Genomic DNA, 9,957 nt, shown 5'->3' on the forward strand with positions numbered 1-9,957 from the left:
GGTATAAAGAAAATGAGTATTTAGGCTGGTGTCATTGAGATCCAAATTTCTCATTGTGAAAAAAAAAACTGATGCTAGAGATCAATGAGGCTTAGTACAAATTCTGAATTTCTGAATTTGAATCAGAAGTATTGGTATAAAGTCATAATATATTTTGTCTAAAATATTATTTTCTAGCATAGTACACTGAAAAGACCTAGGGAAAAAAAAAGAACAACCAAGTGGCTATGAACACCACTTGGCTCAGACCGGTTTCTTTTTTGTATGCTGTATGGCAGGGTCGCATTTCATTCTTTTTCCATGTGAGTAACCTGTTATTGCAGCAGCATTTGTTGAATTTTGTTTGTTTGTTTTGTTGGTTTCTTTGTTTTGTTTGTTTGGGAAGTGCATGGGCCGGGAATCAAACCCAGGTCTCCTGCATAGCAGGTGAGAATTCTACCACTGAACTACCCTCGCACTTCCTCAGACTGGCTTCTAAATACCATTTACCCATAAAATAAACCATGAACCTTTGGAGAAGTTGCTGTATCTGGTTCCAGGGTGGGACGTTTATAAAAGCCTGGGACATCTTACTACATTAGAAAGCAAGAAATTGTCAATGACTCCAAGTCATATGTCAAGAGAACTTATAAACTAAATTGAAAAAAGCTTCCACTGGTTGAAAATGGGACAATTTGAGGATCGATAAATATAATAACGTATCAGATAAGTTTAAATGCATCATGGTAATAAAAAAGAAGTCCCTTATCTGTCACTTTAGAAAGGTGCTAGAGTATCAACTCATTATTTGAAAAACCAATAAGCAAAGGGAAGAATAAAACATTTTTATTTTATTTTTTTCAGAGTGAGCTGAATCTAGGGTAACCAAATAATAGATAAAGAGAAGTTTGTATTTTAAAAGGTCTGTATTGGAGATTATGATTGAAAACAGAATAATGAAATAAAAAAAAAAAGACCATTTTGCAATGCCTAACTCTAACCCTAACACGAATGCTACCTTAGTGAATCCAGACAATTTTTCATCACAAACTGATAACATCACAAAAAGTAATTCAGGGCAGGCCATGGTGGCTCAGTGGCAAAGTTCTCGCCTGCCATGCTAGTGACCCGGATTTGATTTCCGGTGCCTGCCCATGCGGGAAAAAAAAAAAAAAGAAAAGAAAATATTCAACCAGTCACTAGGCATATCCACATGGTACAGAATAATATAAAGCAGTTTTGCCAGGCAAAATACTGAACCTTTATTTGGTCATGTGTCTTGATCTCAAAACCAATTTTTCAAGATATATTGGTGTGCTGGTTTGAAACTGTTGTGTATCCCAGAAAAGCCATGTTCTTTAATCCTGATTTAATATTGTAGGGTGGGATCCTTTTGATCAGGTTGTTTCTATGGAGATGTGACTCACCCAATTGTGGGTGTGACCTCCTGATTGGATGAGATGTGACTCAGCCCATTAGAGGTTGGTCTCGATTAGTTTATTGGAATCCTTTCAAAGGGGTAACATTTTGGAGAGAACTCAAAGCTGACAGAGACGCAGGGATCTGGAGATGCTTGGAGTGCCAACAGAGAGAGCAGATGCTGAGATATGGATGTTTGGAGATGCAAAGCCAAGCAGACGTAGCCATATGCCTTCTTGTGAGCTGCTAAGTAAGAGTCTCAGAGTTGTGTCCTGGAGGAGCTAAGTGAAGGCTCACAAATGCTTAGACAAGAAACCACTGACATCAGAAGCTGGAAGTGATAGAACCAGGAAGAGGCCCACAGATGCCAGTCATGTGCCTTCCCATGTGACTGACATTGGCTTTTCTTGAGTCAAGGTTTCTTTCTCTGGATGCCTTAGTTTGGACATTTTTATGGTCTTGGAACTGTAAACTTGTAACTTAATAACTTCCCTTTTTAAAAGCTGTCCCATTTCTGTCATATTGCATTCTGGCTGCATTTAGCACATTAAAATAACCGTATTTAAAAGGCCATTTAAAATACTCAGATGCGTTTAGCAAATTCCAAGCTAAGGGATGTTGCATAGGACAAAGTATTCAGTTTCCCCAAACAGCAATAACAACATTAACAACTCAAAAGTTGGAGGAAATCTCCAAATTAAAAGAGACTTCAGGGGGAAAATTTAACAGAATAAGGTATCAGTGGCTAAGAGCTTCAAATAGAGTTGAGAGGCTATTCTGGAGGTTACTCTTATGCAAGCTTCAGCTAGATATTCCTAATTGCCATGGTATGCCAAGCCCCAATCAACAGTATTCCCTAAAGAATACCCAGCTCTATTGAGACTTTGTAAAAGTGTCAGAACCCTATAAGCTCCACATGGTTGCCCAAATATTGCCCAAATATCCCTAAAGAGTGGGAGAAATATTAAAGGAGAAGGAGGAATTGTATCAGAGAAGATAGAACTTAACAAAGTGATTATGATTACTGAATCATTAGATTGATACTTCTTTTTAGTCTCCAGTATCTTAGAGCAGCTAGAAGGAAACACCTGAAATGGTGGAACTGTAACCATACCATAGCTTGAAATTTGTTCTAAAATTCTTGTTAAAATGTACTTTGAAATGTAGTGGTTTTTTGTATATATTTTATATTTCACAATAAAAAATGCTAAAAAAGAGATTTAAGGGATGTATCAACCAATTGCAATGCATAGACTTTAATAAAAACCTGAATGGAAAAATAAACTCATTAAAAATTATTAAATAGGTAGGTAAGTTGAACATTGAGCGGATCTGATGATGTTAAATAATTTTTATGTCTTTAGGTATGATAATGTAATAGAGTCCTTATCGTCTAGAGATGTACATTGAAATATGTGTAGATGCAATATTATAATGTTTGGGATTTGCCTTAAAATATCAGAGGTAGGAGAAAGGGGGTGTGGGTAACAAACTAAGAGCTGATTGCTTTTGAAGCTGGGGATGGGTACATGGGAGTGTGTGGTGGGTTAAGTTTTGTACTCAAGAAAAAAAAAGCATGTACTTGATGCTTCCTATGGGTGTAGACCCATTATGAATAGGGTCTTCTGAAGATGTTATTTTTAGTTGAATGAGGCTGGGCGTCAATCCTATTACTGGAGGTGGTATGAAGAAAGAACTACATGAAGGAGAAAAAACTGGAAGTCAATGGGTTCCAGAAGAGAAAGAAGATGTCTCCATGTGTGTTGCTTTGTGAAAGAAAAGCTGAGGACCAGGGATAGCCAGCAGTCAGCCCTAGCAGGCCACAGTGTTCAGGAAAAAGTATTGCTTTGCTGACACCTCCATGTGTACTTCTTCTAGCCTCAAAACTATTATTTAATTCCTATATGGTGCATTTTTTTAGCAGATGGGAAACTAAGGCAGAGAGCATATTATTACATTCTCTATTTTCCACAATTAAAAGTTCTAGCAATTTTTGTAGTAGAATATTTGAAAGACATTTTAAAATAAATATGCTAAAAATAGCCAGAGTTGAGACGTTGATAATAAATAACACCATAAAAGTGAAAGATAAGTAAACCAAATAAAGATAAAACCAAGCCGCTAACCCCGAAGCAGAGGTATTTTAACATCAGAGCGTGCCACGAACAACTCTATAAAATACTGAAAAAAATAGAAAAAATATATGCTTTTCAAAAAAATATGAATTATCCCAATATACTCAAAAGGAAATAGGAGACCTGAGTAGAAAAGTATACATTTTTAACTATTTAAAAAATGAATTAATAGTCCAAATTCTACCCTGTTCTTTCTCAATCCAATGACATGACAGCAGACCCAAGAAGTGTTAGAAGAGAATTTTAACAAACCATTAGAAAAGACCTTAAAAATATAATTATGAACTAGTATAACCTTGTAACCAAGCTAGTATGGGAAATAGAGAAAAGCAAAGTTATAGATAAGTTTTGTTTTGAAACTTGATGTAAAATTTTTAAATAAAATAGACAAGAGTGGGTAGAAAAATTTGTTAGGACCAATTACTGTTTTCTTAAGGAATGCAAACTTTCTTTTAAGGTTAAAAAATCTCTAAAAGTATTTACTACATAAGCAAATTTAAATTAAAATATACATGATCATATTAATAGAGTAAAAGCATTGTATAAAAATAAGTAGTCATTTATGATAAAAACTCCTGATAATTAAATAGGAATAAAGATAGATTCCTTAACCTAAAGAAGAGCATCTATCAAAAAGCTATATTAAACTTCACATTAATAATAAAATTTAAAACCATTCCATGTAAAGCACTATGTAAGGTAAAGATGTTCATTATAACTATCAAAACTTGTTCTGATGGTCCTAGGCAAGAAGGTAAGTTAAGAAATAGAACGATAATGTCTAGGATTGGAAAGAAAGAGGTGGATTGCAAATGATCATTCACATACATCATGCAAGAGAATCAGCTGATAAAACATTATAACTATTAAAATATTTAATTGTAAAATAATTTAACTAGAAAGCATTTTAGCAAAGTTACCATATGCAAGATCAACATACACAAATTAATAGGTTTCCCATTTCAAAAATATAATCAATTAGAAAATCGAGTGGACCACAAGTTTCATTCACAGTGGCAACACATTTATGAGGTACCCAGGAAAAAATTTCACAAAGATGAGTCAGTCTCTCACGGAAAAAAATTAGAAAACTTTATTGAATAACACTGAAGTAGACTCTTGAAGTAATCAAGACATATACTATTTTCATGATTGGAAGACTCATAATCATAAACATGATACTTATCTCAAAATCAATCTTTAAATTTCAATGCAATTGCAATCAAAATCCCAAAACTAATTTTTTTTGAATTTGAAAAACAGATTTAAAAAGTAATATAGAAGAGTAAAGAGTCCCAAAGTAGCCAAGAAAATTCTAAAAACAAATTTAAACTAAAGAAATGAACGAAACAGAGGCCCTACCAGATACCAAAATTTAATATAGAGCTATTAATAAAACAGTGTACATTTGGAACAAAAACGAATTGCTGGATGGTTCAGAATATAGTATCTGGTAGCAGATTCATCTTAGATGTGCCCATATGAGAGGGAGCATCACAACGCCCTGGGGAGAGAGATTATTCAATACATAAATAAGGAGATAAATAACTTTTGATATGGGAAAAATATAATTTGGTCCCTTTCATATACCACATACAAATCAATTCTGGGTGGATTAAGTGCTTAAAGGTAAAAAACAAAATGTCAAATGTATTAGCAGAAAATATAGGAGATAGATGTTTCATCTGAGAATAGAACAGAATGTTTAAGCAAGGTACAAAAAGCACAAACTATAAAGGAGAAAGTTTATAAATGTGACCACATCAAAACTAAAATTTCTAACATATACAATGAGACAATAAATATAGTTAAAATATGTGAAACGTGAGAGGAACAAATTAATATATATATCTGATATAGGATTAGTATCTTCAGTACATGGAACATTTAAGGAACTTCTAGAAATCCATAAGAAATAGAGAAAGAACCTCGTAGAAAACTAGGCAAATGAAACTGAGAAACTCAGAGAAGAGGAAACCTATTCGGTCAAAAAACATATAAAGGGATCAACAGTCAAAAAAATACAAACTGACATAAAGTATCTTTTCTTATTGATTTGATTGGCAAAAACTAAAATGCTAGACTATATTAAGTGTTGACAAGGATATAGGGAAAAAGAACTTTACAACCTGCTGGTGGGGTATAAATCGCTAAAATCAACTTGGAAAGCCATTTAGCAGTACATATTGGACTTGAACATACTCTACCACCTAGCAATTTCACTTCTAGGCTTCTGCTTTAAAGAAACTCATACTTATGTACCCAAGGAGACCTATACAGGAAATGTATTGCAGCTTTAAAAAACAGTAATTAATTTTAAACCACCTCACGTCCATCAATAGGATAATACAAAAAAAAGGCAGTCAATTCTGAGCTTTGTTTGCTATTTTAATTTTCAGTGTTGTCTATATGATTCTTAATCAAATTCATCTCTTGCTCTGTGCTTTGCCACTAATTTAGTGCACAAAATCCGTTACCCTGCCCCCCCCGTCCTGTCCCATGATGATTTTGTATTATTGCATTTCTATATGTTCCTACAGAGCCTTAAAAAAGAAAAAAATAAATCATAAACTAAGTATTACAAAGTCTTGGTTGTAGAGGTATGGTAGAGTGACTCGAGCTCCAACAAATAATATGTTCTTTCTCTTACATGGTGTGAACCCATGTGTAAATAGGGCCCGCTGCAGATGTCATTATCAGCTAAGGTGTGGACTCATTTGTGAAGAGGACTTTCTAAGATCCTGTTTAGGTGTAGACCGACAGATTACTATGTATTACTGGAGGCCTTAGAAAGAGGAAAATTCAGACGCCGTCAGTCAATAGAAACCAAAAGTTAGAATAAGCCACAGGACGAGACAAAGGACACCCACTTTGTGACTGGGGTCTGTCATCATGAAAATGCTACTGACTCTGGGAGAAAACATAGCTTTGCCGACATTGTGATCAGGGGATTTCTGTCCTCTAACACTGTAAGCCAACAAATTCTTGTGTTCAAGTCAGCCCACTGTGTGCTATTTTGTCATAGTACTCGCAAAGGAAGGCAGAACATTAGCCCTAAATATTAGCCTAAGACTTGGGAGAAAGAACAAGTTCATGAGGTAGGCGGAGGAAAACGTAAAAAGAGAAGCAGTTGGAATGGAGGGTAAAGGGGAACTTTGTGGGGGCTGGGGAAGGGGTATGAACTGATTCGAAAAGCAGAGGCATTGTTTTCTCACTACTAAATTCTAGATCAGGTTTTTTGTTAATCTTGTGTTTGAAATTAAAGAATGATTGAGAAAACATTCTATAAAAGATCATGCTGTCTCCTTTTACAAACCTTTTAAAAGCATAGATAACCTTTTAAATAAAGTCCCATTGTTGATTTTTGGGCACAAATGCCATGAGACTATTGTATTCTTTTATGATTACATGTTAATTAAATGTTCTGATTATATTATATTGTGATTATGTATTCCCTTGCTTCAGTCTTTCCAAAGGCAGTATTTTAGATGCTCTTGAAGTAGCCTTTCACAAATTAACACTTAATGAAAGAAAAGAAATGTAACCAATTACAATTAAGTGTTGAAGAGCAAACTTTTTTTTTTCTTTTCAAAAATAAATTCTGGGAAATCTGTGCAGCCTTGAATTTCAAGGGGCTAAAAAAACCTGTAGCAACTGAAAAACGACATTGTTAAATAAATGAGGTGCAAAATTTGATTTACCTTAATATTGTTACAGTCTGGTGGGGAAAATCCACAATATTCTTCATCCTGTCATTATAAATTTTAAAATACAGTATCCATTGTTTATTTAGACCCTATAATGCTGTGGCTGTCAGTACAACTGCAGCTACTATGATTGATCTAAGCTTGTCAACATTAAGAAGCCCATATTTGTTGCCAACATATACATTCATGTTAACCTATTTGTGTCTTTTTCTTGAGGATAGGCACAATTATTTGTGTGTATGTGTGTGCGTGTGTGTGCGTGCGTGTGTGTGTCTGTAATGTGCAGTTAGTTACAATAAATTTGCAACTTACGTCAGTTGGTGATGCTCACTCATCTTGAATAATTTACAAACTTCCACTTTTGTTCAAATTGGGGGCTCTTTATCATGCAGGTAATTCAGAAGAAAATTCTAAATGTTTGCTAATTACTCTACTAAATCATTATTTAGGATTATGTCATTGTATCCATTCAGTTTTGGGTCACTTAGAAAGGTAAGATAGAAATGCTATTCAGGTTCAGGGGTAGTTTAAGCAAAATTAATTATCTGTCTAGTTGTTTATCAGGATTAAGTTGGATCTGTTAATTAAGTTTCTGCAGTACATAGTTAACCAAGCAAATGATGCAAAGATAACTTTGGAAATTTAGGAGATACTTCCGAATATACTAGCAAACCTACAACTTGGTGAATTATTTAGTCTTCAGTTTTCACTTCTGGCTTTTTTTCTTCTTTAGGCATCACCATAAGGATCAAGACATTAATTATTCTGCATTGCCTGCCAAAGTGCATTTGTGGTGGGATTGATGATTTAAGAATGGGAGGTAGTAAAGGGTATCAATTAGGCACACAGTAAACTGAAGTCAACAACCTGGGTTCCTATGAATCCTGGCTCTGCTCCTTTTAGCTGGCTAAACTTGGCTAAGGTAGTAAACTCCTTGGGTCTCTGTTTCCATAGTGATATAATGGGGATAATTACAATACTTACCTGATAGGGTGATTGTAAGGAGAAGATGCTAAACCTCAATTCCTGGGCACAGTGAAGCATAAGTACATAAAAATGTCAGCTCTTATTTTAAAATGTCATGCAATAGGAATCTATTATTTCCTTCCATGACATAGCCTTGAGGATTATACTTGACTCCTTACCTGGAATCCATGGTGATTGTTCTCAAACCTGGATGCAAATTACAGTCATGTTTGAAGCTTTAAAAAATATAGAGGTGTTGAACCTCCCTCAAAGCTAATTAAACCAAAATTTCTGGCATTTGGCCTGGGCATGATTATTTCTTAAAGTATCTTGAAGTGAATGAGCAGCAAGTGTTGAAAACTACTAGCCAACAAAAGTCTTCCCTTTAAAGAAAATCCACCCTTTGTGTGGGAATTGAACGCGGGTGGGGGACCAGGTTCCACTGTTTTTCTCCACCAAGAAATACCTAAAAAGTAGTCTATAACCACTGCTTTCATCCCTCACCTACCATTTTCTTTTCAGGCTTTTCCAATGAGGTTCCCCCTGCCATAGCAAGCATTCCTGATGGCTTCCAAATTGCAGAATGTTATTGAAATCCGCATGACTGACCTTACCCTTCTTTGCTTCCTCTTCCCTTGACTTTAACATCAGCCTCATCTGGTTCTCCTGCTATTTTTCCCAGTTGTTCCTTTCCGATTTCCCTCATGGACTCCTCTTCATTTGTCTATCCTTCAAGGGCTGGTCGACCCCAGAGTTTTATTCTTGACCTTTTCCCCTACTCACAAGGCACGCTCACCATCGGCAATCCCCTTCACGCCCGTGGTCTCACCCATATGCTGATGACTCCCGAATCTCTATTTCTAGCCCAGAATTTCATCTGAGCTCCAGATTTTGAATTATCAGGCATTTTGCTGTTGTTGGACATCTCGACTGGTACCTGGAACATAGGAGAGGCTTATTTATTGTTTTAATTAAATAAATAAATGGCCTATAAGGCTACCACCAGGCTAAGCATTGAGGTTCTCCTCCTGAATGTACTGAGAAATCACTGGAGAATTTTAAAGCATCAGGGTGAAATGATGATGTTTGTGTTTTGGAAATGTAACTCTAACTACAGTTTGGGAGACAGATAACAGAAGAGACAAAGTATAAAGAGATGAGGTAAGAATATGTTGAAACTAATGTCGATTGAGTTCATTCTATTTTCCAGGCACTGAACCTTGTACTTTACAGGTATTATCTTATTTAATGCACACACTAACCTTTTGAGAAAGGTTTCTTTTATTGCACCCATTCTGCTGATAGGGAAGCGAAGGATTAGAGAGGTTTAGTATTTTGTACAGGCCACAGAGCAATTTCATGGCACATTAATCCCATGAAGAAACTGTGCAGCCCTAAACTAAGGTTTTGGTTGTGGAGGTGGAGATAAATGGATTCAAATGTTAGAGAAATAGAATTATTAACTTGGTATAACATAAGTGTGGAAAGGGGTAGTTTCCAAGCTGTAGGTTGCTGCCCTGGGCACATTTATTGGTTTTGGAAGACTTATGGGCCAAAAGATTCAGTCCATTAAACTACTGGATCCTAAATGATTCTTATCCTTTGTACAAATTTGTTTTGATATTTTGCACCACTATCCCCTGCATCCACCTTAATATTGATATTATCGATTCTTCCATCTATCTCTTCAAATCATATCCAACACTTTAAGACCTCTATTTCAAGTTGTATCTCTTCCATGAATTTTTTTT

This window comes from Tamandua tetradactyla, chromosome 2 (genome assembly GCF_023851605.1).
Source record: "Tamandua tetradactyla isolate mTamTet1 chromosome 2, mTamTet1.pri, whole genome shotgun sequence".
Taxonomy (NCBI): Eukaryota; Metazoa; Chordata; class Mammalia; order Pilosa; family Myrmecophagidae; genus Tamandua; species Tamandua tetradactyla.